Raw genomic sequence first — 12,632 nt, forward strand, 5'->3', positions numbered from 1 at the left:
GAGACTAAGCTCACTTGGTCTGATCCGAGGATTGCCCAAATTAGAGTTTGAAAAGGACCTTGTTTGCCATCCGTGTCGCCACGGGAAGATGATTGCCACTTCACATCCGCCTGTTAATCAGGTGATGACCTCTCACCCTGGAGAGTTGCTACACATGGACACCGTCGGTCCTTCTCGGGTGACGTCTGTTGGTGGGAAGTGGTACGTTCTTGTGATCGTGGACAACTTTTCTCGCTATTCTTGGGTCTTTATCATGAGAACCAAGGATGAGGATTTCGAGTTTGTTCGAAACTTGATCTTGAGGTTGAAAAACGTGTTACCCCAGGCCATGAGAGCGATCCGCAGTGACAATGGCACAGAATTCAAAAACGCTCGTTTTGACGCCTTTTGCAGTGATCAAGGGCTTGAACACCAGTATTCTTCTCCCTACACTCCACAGCAGAATGGAGTTGTAGAGCGGAAGAATCGGACGCTGGTTGAGATGGCGAGGACGATGCTCGATGAGCATAGGACTCCTCGCAAATACTGGGCTGAGGCAGTTAACACCGCTTGTTACGTCTCCAACCGCATTTTCTTGCGTGCTTTCATGCACAGGACTTCTTATGAGTTGCGGTTTGGACGCCAGCCCCGTGTTGACCATCTCAGAGTTTTCGGTTGCCGGTGCTTTGTGCTGAAAGATGGAAATCTTGATAAGTTTGAGTCTCGCTCGTCTGACGGTATTTTTCTCGGTTATGCTTCTCACTCTAGAGCGTACCGTGTGCTGATTATTGATACTAACATCATCAGAGAGACTTGTGAAGTCACTTTCGACGAGACTGCACCGTGTAATTCTTCTGTCTTTGAAGTTGCAGGAGATGATGAGCTCGGCACCTCCATCTTTGAAGATGAGGAGGAAGAAGCTGCAGATGGCGACGCTGAGGCTACCACGCGTGCTGTGGACCCAGCTATCTCTGCCACAAGCTCGGATGATGATGACGGCCCCGACCCGACTACGTCTACTTCCCGGGGGCTGTTCGAGGAGGTGACTCAGGCTTCACCAGCTGCACCTGAGGAGGCACCAGCTTTGGTTGAGGAGGAGGCGACTTCGACACGGGAAGCACTGCGACACATTCAGCGCCGCCATCCACCTCAACAGATGCTAGGTGATCTCCACGAGCGAGTCACCAGGTCCAAGGTAACAAGTATCGCTGGCTTTGCTCATTCAGCGTTTGTTGCCTCTTTTGAGCCCAAAGATATTGGACACGCTCTTTCTGATTCTAATTGGGTCAATGCCATGCATGAGGAACTTGAAAATTTTGAAAGAAACCAAGCTTGGGTTTTAGTCGAGCCTCCACCTGCTTGTAATCCCATCGGAACGAAGTGGGTTTTCAAAAACAAGCAGGGTGAGGATGGTTTGGTTGTTCGAAACAAGGCTCGTCTTGTTGCCCAGGGGTTTTGCCAAAAAGAGGGTATTGATTTTGAGGAAACTTTTGCCCCTGTTGCTCGTTTGGAAGCTATTCGAATCTTTCTTGCATTTGCAGCTTCCAAGAGTTTTAAGCTTTTCCAAATGGATGTTAAATCTGCTTTCTTGAATGGCTTTATTGAAGAAGAGGTTTATGTGAAGCAACCCCCTGGTTTCAAAAATCCCAAGTTTCCAAACCGTGTTTATAAACCTCAGAAAGCTCTTTACGGTTTGAAACAGGCACCTAGAGCTTGGTATGATAGATTGAAAACCTTTTTGCTGGCTCAGGGCTTTAAAATGGGATATGTTGATAAAACTTTGTTCCTCATGCGTTCTGGCACTGATTTTCTTTTAGTTCAGATATACGTGGATGATATTATCTTTGGTGGCTCTTCTCACGCTCTTGTCTCCAAGTTTTCTGAGCAGATGTCCAGGGAGTTCGAGATGAGCATGATGGGTGAGTTGCAGTTCTTCCTCGGGCTGCAGATCAAGCAAACTCCTCAGGGCACTTTTGCCCATCAAGCCAAGTACACTAGAGACTTGCTGCGGAAGTTCGACATGAGTGACTTGTCTCCTCAGCCGACTCCGATCAGTACATCTACGGCGCTTGATGAGGACTTGGACGGCGAGGCGGTGGACCAGAAGGAGTACAGGAGCATGATCGGCTCTCTCCTGTACCTGACGGCGACGCGACCAGACATCCAGTTCGGCGTCTGCCTCTGCGCGCGGTATCAGGCTTCGCCGCGCACCTCCCACAGGCAGGTGGTGAAACGCATCTTCAGGTATCTGAAATTCACCCCTGAATTTGGTCTTTGGTATTCTGCGGATTCTTCTCTGGTTTTGGTGGTCTTTTCTGATGCCGATTTCGGTGGGTGCCGGTTGGATCGCAAGTCAACATCCGGCACTTGTCAATTTCTCGGTACATCTTTGGTGTCTTGGTCCTCTCGCAAGCAGGCTAGCGTAGCGCTTTCTTGCACAAAAGCTGAGTATGTTGCCGCTACTAGCTACTGCTCCCAGATACTTTGGATGAAACAAACCTTGCAGGATTATGGCCTGAGTTTCGGTAGGGTTCCCATCTTTGTAGACAACATGTCAGCCATTAGCATTGCAAAGAATCCTGTCCTACACTCCAGAACCAAGCACATAGACATCCGATTCCATTTCTTGTGAGACAACCATGAGAGAGGACACATAGACCTGATCCATGTCCCTTCAGAGAGGCAAACCGCAGATATCCTCACCAAACCGCTAGAGCAGGACACCTTTGCTCGCTTGCGAGGGGAGCTTGGGGTTTGTTACCCCTTTTGATTGCTGATTTTTCTTTTGTTAGCTTTGTAGGTCTTGTTTGCTCTTCCTTTTGTTTTCTAGGATTGGTAGTTGCATTGTGCATATGCATTGTACATGCTTTGTCTCACTTGCACTAGCATTCTTGTATACATTGATATGATCTTCTAGAGCTTGCTAGTGTGAGTTGATAAACTTGATCATGTATAACTTGCTCCATTGTGTATATGACATCATCTGAGTTAAGCTATTTTGATTTGAAAATCTGAAAACATGATCACCCTGTCTTGGCTACTAGCATGTTAGGGTGTGTTGATATGCTTTGCTATCTTATTCATGCTAGTGTGGCTTTTCGTTCAGCAATTCATACTTGAAATGATATAAATCTGATAAAATTTCTTGAACTGTTCTTGAAATGGATTGAAAAGATCCAGGTGGGATTGCTTGTCGCACTGATCGAGCTTTCGGGATGGCTCAATTTGCACTTGTGAGAACCCGGACAAGGCTGTGCATGACTGAAACGAGTGCTTTAAGCTTCTAATTGTCTTTTGGCATAGGTTTGGCCTTGTTACTAAGTAAAGCATGACAAGCTTTCTACCCCTGGCATTAAGAATTGATTGCTATAAATTTGATTGAAAAATGAATGTTGGCAACTTGTTTTGGCTGGTTTAGCTCACCTGTATGAGTTTGAGTAGCACTACTTTCCATTTCCTACTTGTTAGTGCTAGATCATGGGTGATGCTTTTATTTCTCCTAAACTGACTTGCCTAGCTCTAGACTGATTTGATATACCCTGTTGAGCTAGATGCAGGTCCTGTTTATGGATGCACACGTGCTTGTGACTAGATGTTGCTTATATCCTTATATCCCTGAATGCTTTCACTTACACCTCCTGCATTGCATTCATTGCATAGCATCTGTTCAGGGGGAGTTTCAGCTTCAGTGGGAGCTTTAGGTCTTTTTCGACTTGATGTGTGCATGTGCCAACAAGGGGGAGAAATTTTGGGAGAAGTGATCGAACAAGGGGGAGACTTGTTTGATTTTTGAAAAACTTATTGTGCACAGGGCTTTGAGAGTGCATCATTTTGGGAGAGTTGCACTTGTGAGAGGGAAAAACTTTGCTTGGGGAGTTTCTGCTTTGGTTTTGGCTCCTGGTTTCCTCGTTTTCCCTCTGCCTCTTGCATGACTACGTCGAGCATTACCTCTGTCTTTGAGGAGTCATGTTTTGGCTTTTGATCGATTGCGTCGAGCCTCTGCCCTTGTCTTAGGGGATCAATCTTTGCTTGAGTAAGTGACTGTTCTTGCTTTTCTGAGCTTTTCGTCACTTGATTGAGTTCTTCTCTTTCGTGCTTCTTTGTTCTTCTCTGGTTTCACTTCTCTTGGTTCGTTTGTGGTGTGTTGACAATGCACTCATCAAGGGGGAGATTGAGGAATGTGAGTACTCTACCCTGCCTGTGATGAGTGAATTGTCAACCGTGCGGTGTGATCGTGCGCTTGATCTTTGGACTGCAGGTACACGGGCGTCGAGTGTCGACGGGGAGCTGCCGTGGAGGTGCTGTGGCCGATGGACCGTGCGGTGGACGGCGGTGAAGGGCAGCTGGGACCGGACCTCGGACCGGGTGGCAGCTTTGGCGTCCACTCCTGGATCGAGGGTGCAAGCGGCGACGGAAGGCGGGTTTCTTGGTTTGCGCCACAAAACCAAGGAGGTGGACGGCGGTTGATGACGCCAAGTCGTGGAGGCACGGGCGTCGGTCTCGGGACTGATGGAGGCGACGGGCGTCGACGGCGTCTAGGGCCTCGCTGCGGGCGAGGAGGTGACGGGCGTCGGGTGGCGTCTAGGGCCGTCAGAAGGCCGAGGCGGGAATGGCATCTAGGGCCACGACGTGGATGCGGGAATCTTCCCGCGCGTGAGGTTTTGGAGGTTTTCTCAAAACCGGCCACCTACCCGGGTTTTGCGGACCCTCCAAAACCACGGACCGGTACTTCGTCGACGTGGCGGCATCGCAGCAAAGACTTCGAGTCGAAGAAAGAAGCTACGCCGTCGATCCAGGGTGTACTGCGGGCTGCTGCAGACCCGACCGGTCTGACCGGTCCCCTGGACCGGTCTGGCCGCATCAGTTGGGTATAAAAACCCCCACCAGCCCGTGGCTGGTTGAGTCTCTTGAGTATTTTGTTTTCTCTGGGTTTTTCCTTCTCCCTGCCCCTGTTCTAGGTTAGGGCCAAGGACTCCAATGCAAAGAGAGTTTAGATTATAGCTATTCTCTTCAATCTAGTGGGTGGATGATGGGCAGATGGCTCTAGCTGTTGTATAGGTGAATTCCTCTGAGATTTAATGGATAAAACTTGTTTGTGATTCACTTGTGTGTGCTGAGCATCTCGTCCTCCCCTTCTCTCTTGCGTTTTGGGTTCAATTCTCCTCTTTTGGTGTGTTTCTTGTTTGGAGGAGACCAACCCTTGAATTCGTGGTTTGATGGACTCTTTGTGACGATTCTAATTCTTCTAGCCAAGTGCTAAACCTACTAGAATCGAGAGTTCTCACGAATTGGCAATTTTGTGTTCTTGAGAAAACCTCAATTCTCTTTGATCTTTCATCGATTTCTCTCGATCCGTGAATCTTTTGGGTGACATCTTTTGGGGATATATTCACGGGGTAGTTGCGAAGCTTTCCTCCAAGTTTCGTTGGATTTGGACTTCGTTTGCTCGAGATTTGACATTTGGAGCTTTGTTGGCGGGCTGTCTGGAAGCGACCGGTTTGACCGGTCTGTGCAACCGGTCTGCAGTTTGAATTCCCAGCCCGACCGGTCTGACCGGTCTGTGCAACCGGTCTGACCGGTCTCTGCAGTACAGTTCTGCGTTTCGACTCGCTCTGCTTCCGCGCTGCGACCTTGGTCTTCTGCTTCGAGATAGCTTGTCCATAGCTATTCTCTCTGACCTAGGTCCGAGGCTTGCGGTGATTTTGGGACATAAGCCGACATTTCAGATTTCGGAAGAAATTTTGATCGGCTCCCATTCACCCCCCTCTGGTCGCCAGTTTCGGTCCCTCAATATACTGCAACATAAACAAAGGCAATGCTTTCATTAATCAGCAGAGTTCTCGTTCGAAATTAATGGCAGATCCTACACGTGTATTTTCTTTTGGCATAAAAGTTCAGTTTTAGTCTGAGATATAAAATTGCAACACACGGAGTGCTGTGCATAATCCTCCAATGCACAGTTTGGTCTCTTCATGCCTTGCATTGGTTAGGATTGTTGTCCCCAGTAGTTTGGAGTTCTTCAATAATTCCATTGCCACATTTATACATAGACACTTAATACTAATACACAGCAATGTAAGTATCAGCTCAAACATTGCATCTCTAGAGTTGTCCTCAGCATGTTAATTACAAACTGGTAGGGGCAGGTGCCATTCTTTTCTTCTTTTGCGGACACTTAGTTCTACTTATACATTAAATAACGAATTGCCCATTTCTACTGAATGAGAGGAATCACAATGCCATGTACAAGGAAATCTAACCTTTTCTCTGTTAAAAAAAGTACTCGTGTTTTTTATATGGTATACGAGGATTTGAAAACTCCAACTTCCAAAACTTTGACCAATTATTAGTCAATTATATGACTGTTTAGAGTATATAAAAGTTACTCCATCGTATTCATACTTTATACTCCTTTTAATATACATTATTGATTTTTAAATCATACTACAACATATTGTAAAAGAAAAGTAGAGAGTGATATGAGAAGCAAACAAAAAAATGTATACGAAGATGACAAAAAGTGCAGTTTCTGCAAAAACAGAGCAGCATGGCAGGACATATACCTTAGCCTTAATGTGACAGAGCTTCATCCGAGTTTCCTGTAACTGACACCACGCTGCCAATTTAGGGCAGTCCCGAATAATTAGACATTTAAGCTTGGTCTTATCTCTGCTCAGTGGTAAAGACTCAATGGCCTTGCACCCGGAAATATGCAGATATTTAAGTTTGGTGAGCTTATGTAAGCTCGGTGGCAGTGGCTTGATACCCGCGCACTGAAGAATCAGAAGTCTCTCGAGATCGGCAAGATCGCACAGGCATTCTGGAAGCGTTGTAATGCTTGGACAGTTTTTCAACTGCAGCACCTGGAGCGAGGTGAGGCGTTGCAAGCTCTTATGCAGATCTCTTAGGTTTGTCCACTTTTCAATGTACAGTTCTTGGAGCCGGGCAAAACCACCCAACCATTTCGGAAGTTGTAGCTCGGCGCTGTCCTCTAGAGACACTGTTTTTATAATGATAGGGTCTGGAGGCGACAAAGATTTGATGAAGGGGGAGTCTTGAATGATCTCGGGTAAGCAGCATGTCAGACCACCCAACCACTTCCCAATTTGTAGTGGTGGGCTGCGGGTCAGAACAGGGGAACACTTGGAGATGCTCAAGGAAACTAACGCGCGGAGGTTGTCAAACAACCGCCACTGCTCAAATGGCATGTTGCTGGATCTCACTATCAAAGACATCCATAGTAGTGGTTTATCACTGGTTTTTCTCCATGATGATAATAATACGTTATCGCTGTTCTCTATCTCCCAATTCTTAGCTCTAGGTGGGCACGGCTTTATTCTCAACTTAGGGCAATCAAGTGTTCTTAACTCCTTGAGCTTCGGGAACATGAATTCTCCCTCCACACCATCCATCTCAGTGTTGTAGCACACTGTATTCCACTCTTCCAGGCTTTCCATACGACACAGATGAAATTTCTTCAGTTTAGGGAAGGCTCTTGGGCCACCACAGAAATCCTCTCCAATTGTCAAAATCCTGTCCATTCCTTCAAGAAAAAGCTCTTTCAACTTTGGTAATTGACCAAGTGGTGGTAGCTTGTTGCACTTTGGTAAATCAAACATTGTGATCTTGGTAAGATTTGGGAGATGAAGCGTAATACCAGCCATCACCCACCAAGGAAAGCTCATACTATTATAACCTTTTATCTCAAAATACCTTAAGGTGATTGGTGGTACAAGCTCTCCCAACACTTTCTCGTCTTCTACAAACCTCTGAGCACCTCTATTCCACTCAAGTTTTAAATCTATAATCTCTTGTTTTTCTGTCAGCTTTACACTCTGTATCTCCTCGACAGACTTCATATCAAGCCTAGTTATCTCCAAATTTTCATTAGGATTTGCATGCCGAAGCAGACCATCACCATGGACCACAAATCCTATGTTGGATCCAGAGAGCATAGACAGATCCAGCTTTTTACAGAGAACCACATTTAGGATCCTTAGGCTACCCATGTTACCAATACATTCTGGAAGCCTCGCCAGGTAAGGGCACATTGAGAGGTTCAGCGTATGCAGCTTCTTGAGATTTTCAATACTTTCAGGCAGACTGACAAGAAAAATATTACGGGACAAGTCCAGGTGCTCCAGATTGGGAAGGGTACGACAGATATCGTCAATGATGATAGTGGCACTGAGTGGTTGATGTTCCAATCTGCCATCCCATTTCCAAAAGATATTACCAATGACTCTTCCTAGACCTAAATACCGAAGTTCAGTGAGATTCCTGAGGAGTTCAGGCAACCCATAAAGAGATGATATTTTATAAAACCAACCACCTGCCCATATGTCACTTACATTCAAATGCTGCAAATTGGTAAGGCCAGCTAGAGCTTCGGATACACCTGAGCTAAGGCTGGAGCATCCTGATAAATCCAGATGCACCAACTTTCTAAGTTTCACAAATGATTTTGGAAGTTCTTTTATATCACTACAGTCGGAGATATCAAGATGCATCAGACCTCCGATTTCACCAATAGACTCTGGCAGTGCTTTGATAAAAGACCTCTTGAGGATGAGGTAAATTAATTTGGACAGTTTATTGAAATCATTTGATATTACATAATTCCCAAACAATGGAGCATTCAAATACCTCAATTGCTCTAATTCACCGATAGAGCCTGGCAACTCCTCAATGCCGTGTTTACTTAAATCCAAGACTCTCAGGGACCTTGCAGAAGACAATGCATTACCATCCAGTTTATGTTCGTAAGAATGAATACAACGCAGTGCTCCTATATTGTCACAAAAACTCGTTGATTCTTCCAGTGGCTTGCTGCAATCTGTGAGCAATACATATCTGCCTTGTTCGCTAGGATCGGCCATGACTATCTTTGCCAAGTCAAGGACCATGCATGAAGAATGTTACATCCTTTCCATTAGTCTGCAAGAAAATGCAGATTAATTAGTTTCAAGATTCTCAGTTCAGGCTGTTAAGATATTGTTTAGCAGTGTGCATGTGTGGGTTAAGCAACAACATTGGACTTGTTTGAGGCCAGGGGATATTTTTTTTATGAAACAGGAGTAGTTTGCCCCCTACTTACACACCTTGTCTATTTAGCCCTCAGCGTGCAAAATACTATTTAACGTGCAGCTGAGCACCGCTGATCCGGTTAGCCACCTCCTTATAGGGGTGTTTAGTTCGCGAAAATGTATGAAATTTTTTACATTGGGAAGCGTGTTCTGTGAGAGATCGCACGGTCTACAATGCAAAAAAATTTAGGAATATTGAGGAACTAAACAGGCCCTATCGCAGTTTTACTACCACCTTCATCCGTGATAGGAAAAAGCTAACAGTCAAACCGTAAAAGCATGCATGCCACACGGTAGGCAATAATTGCACCCACTAGTACAGCAGAGAAATTTGATTGGACAGTAATTTAATTTATTTACACATCAAGCAATAAATGCAATGCAAATATATATCTATCCTGCACCAGATTTGTCGCTACGTACGTGGGGGCAAAATTGAGGTCGTGCTGTCAAGCTCATCCTTTGGCTGGAACCATTCCAGCAATAACGTCCTCCAAGTTGCAAGCTCATCCTTTGGCTGGAACCATTCCAGCAATAACGTCCTCCAAGTTGCTCTTCGTTACCTTGTGGTTAAGCAGCCCCTTGATCTTTAGGGCTAGGAACTTCGTGCACGCGGCCTCTGGCATGGTGCGCAGCGAATTTTGGCTCGGCTCGCTGTACCTACCAGCCAGCGCCCATCAGGCCCAAGGTTTACTAGAGTCTAATCAACGTCTCAGGCCTAATTCAACCCAAAAGACTAGCATGATGGATGAGGACTGTCCCCACCTTTATGTTATGCTTCCTCACCATCAATTTTCGATGTGGGACCATTTGTTAGGGTGCGCAACGAATTTCGGCCCGGCCTGCTATACCTACGAGCTGGCGCCCACAAGGCCCAAGGTCCACCGGAGTCCAACCGACATCTCAGGCCTAACTTAACCCAAAATGACTAGCCTGATGGGTGAGGACTTGCCCCACCTTTATGTTGTGCTCCTCACCATCAATCAATTTTTGATGTGGGACTAAATCTAACAATTAATCTCTCCCGTCACACATCGAGCCCAAATCTTCCATCACAACTATCTATGTGATATCTCGGAAGACGTTATCCCAGATCCCGAGTCCAACTCTTCAGTCAGACACAACCCCGTGTGACCCTCCGGAGACGTTCACGGGCTCCCCCGTCACCATATGACCCAGAAATGTTCCAGGTTTCTGACTTTTGGCTTTGATATCACTGTTAGAGTGCGCAGCAGAATCCGGCCTGGCCCCCTATACCCATGAGCCGGCACCCCACCAGGCCCAAGGTCCCCTGGAGCCCAACCAACCAAGGCCATGGGCCTAACTTAACCCAAAAAACTAGTCTGATGGGTGAGGACTGCCCCCACCTTAATGTTGGGCTCACCCACCATCAATTTCTGATGTGGCAACACCGGTCGCTTTAGGGTCCGGCATCGTGCCGCCTCCCTCCTCGCGAGCCTGTCGCTATGTCGTCATGGTTACAACAGCAACCCCCTCTCATTTATGAGGAGGTCTGAGTTACAGAGTTGGACACAGAGTCTACCCTATACTGTTAAATGACTCATATGCATCGTAACCAAACTCGAACAAATATTCGACACAATATCTAGCACCATTTGTGGTGAGAGGCAACCAGAGCAATCCACCTCTGTACGACCACCGTAACATCATTCAGATGAATCTGTAGACCTTTCTTGACATGCTACTTTTTCATCTTTCTTGATTAGATCTTTCTAGATCCATTGCCGTATGTGCAGCTACATCTCAAAGCAGACTTGTTTGTTGTTTTGATGTGAAAGCACGTTCATTGGAGATCGAACGATGATTCAGCTAGGAATAATTATTTCCCCATTGCATGATTAATTTTACTTTTTTATATAGCCAGGAATAATTACTTTTAGGTATAGCCAGAAAATAACTCCAAAAGAAACAATGCAGATCAGTTTCCAAATTACTTTTTGATATAGATAGGAATAATTATTTCTCTATTACATTATTAATATTACTTTCGATAGCTAATTATTACTTATCTATGTTTTTTTTTTGCAAAAGCGCTGATCACTCATATATTATTCAAATATTACTTGTGAGAACATTATTCGTAATCACCCCTCCAAAACAAATCCCTTCTAAATTACTGCAGGTTACAACCAAGTTGAGGGAATAATTCTGTAATCAAACAGAGTTTTTGAAGTACTGTTATTATAGATGAATGGAGTAACTGAACACATATACATTGAATAATATACTAAATTACTACTGTTGTTTGTATCGACCAATGGAATAATTATTGGACACGTACATTTGAAGTAATACTTCCATGAAAGAACTTGATACAAAAGCAAAGCCTTAACCATCTGTGTCTCCTCTCCTAGAATCCGGTTTCACTGTTGCATGCATGCATTGATACGTATCTCTCCCAAACACATCCGTTTATTATTGCTCCTTGCAATCTCGACAAGTACATTGGTGTCGTCTAATAGGCAGTCTCATGCAGGACACGTAATTTTGAGACGACTTACTAGATAACTTATATAATGGGTTGTCTTATAGGTTATCTCATAGGAACTTTATAATACCTTAATTTGTGTAAATAAAAAGGAATATTATATGTTGCATGGCAACTAAAACTCCTACAGTGGTGGTCTAGTTTTCTCATAGTCCTAAAATTTAGTTTATGAGGCGGTTGTTTCGCGAAATAATGACCTCTTTCTCTCACCTCACTCTCTCTCCTCTACATCACCAAAAATCCTACGTGCCATGGCATGAGAAGGCCTACGAGACTACTGGCGTGTAGCAATGCACTTGCCCTAATTCAAGCAAGTAAGTGCTCCCTAAAATCTCTCTAGGCCCACTTTAAGTTACACTTAGCCCTGGGCGTTCGGTTAGACCAAACCGAACCGAACGGTTCTTCGGTTTTTTCCCAACTTTGGTCTTCCAAAAACAGGACCGAACTTCACACACAAAAAACTAGAACCAACCACTTCGGTCTTCGTGTAGTTCAGTTCGGTCTTTGGTTTAACCGAAAAACCAAACTGAGGGCCGCCGCCGCGCCACACGTGTGCCGCCGCCGCACCGGACGCTGCTTGGTGAAGCGTCCCCTCATAAGAGAAGACTTAAATGTGTTACAAACATCAGTCCCAGGAGGCTGATGACACATTTATTACATCAGATGGTTCATTACCGTACAACTCTACGCGGTAGTGAGCAGAGAAGCGCCACTATCGCGAGGATTACAATCCACACACACGCAACGATATTAAATATAAAAAGAAAGTCATCAGAGTCTTGCGCCATGCGGTATCTCCTGCGGGTGACCCTAATCCACAGGCAAGGCTGGATGCAGGACAGTACCCCTACTCAACGTTGTCGGGTACAAAGTCTGGATCTTCTTCTGTAAAAATAAAGAATGGGGTGAGTACAAACGTACTCAGCAAGTCCAACCACACCCACGGAGGGGGTATAAATAGAATATAATGCACAGGGTAAATCAAGGATAAGGCTAGGGTTTGTTTTGCGGAAAGCAATATTTTATGCAGGGGTTCATTTGAAAGGAAGCATTTTCCA

The sequence above is a fragment of the Panicum virgatum genome, chromosome 2K, assembly GCF_016808335.1.
Source record: "Panicum virgatum strain AP13 chromosome 2K, P.virgatum_v5, whole genome shotgun sequence".
In the NCBI taxonomy this organism is placed as follows: Eukaryota; Viridiplantae; Streptophyta; class Magnoliopsida; order Poales; family Poaceae; genus Panicum; species Panicum virgatum.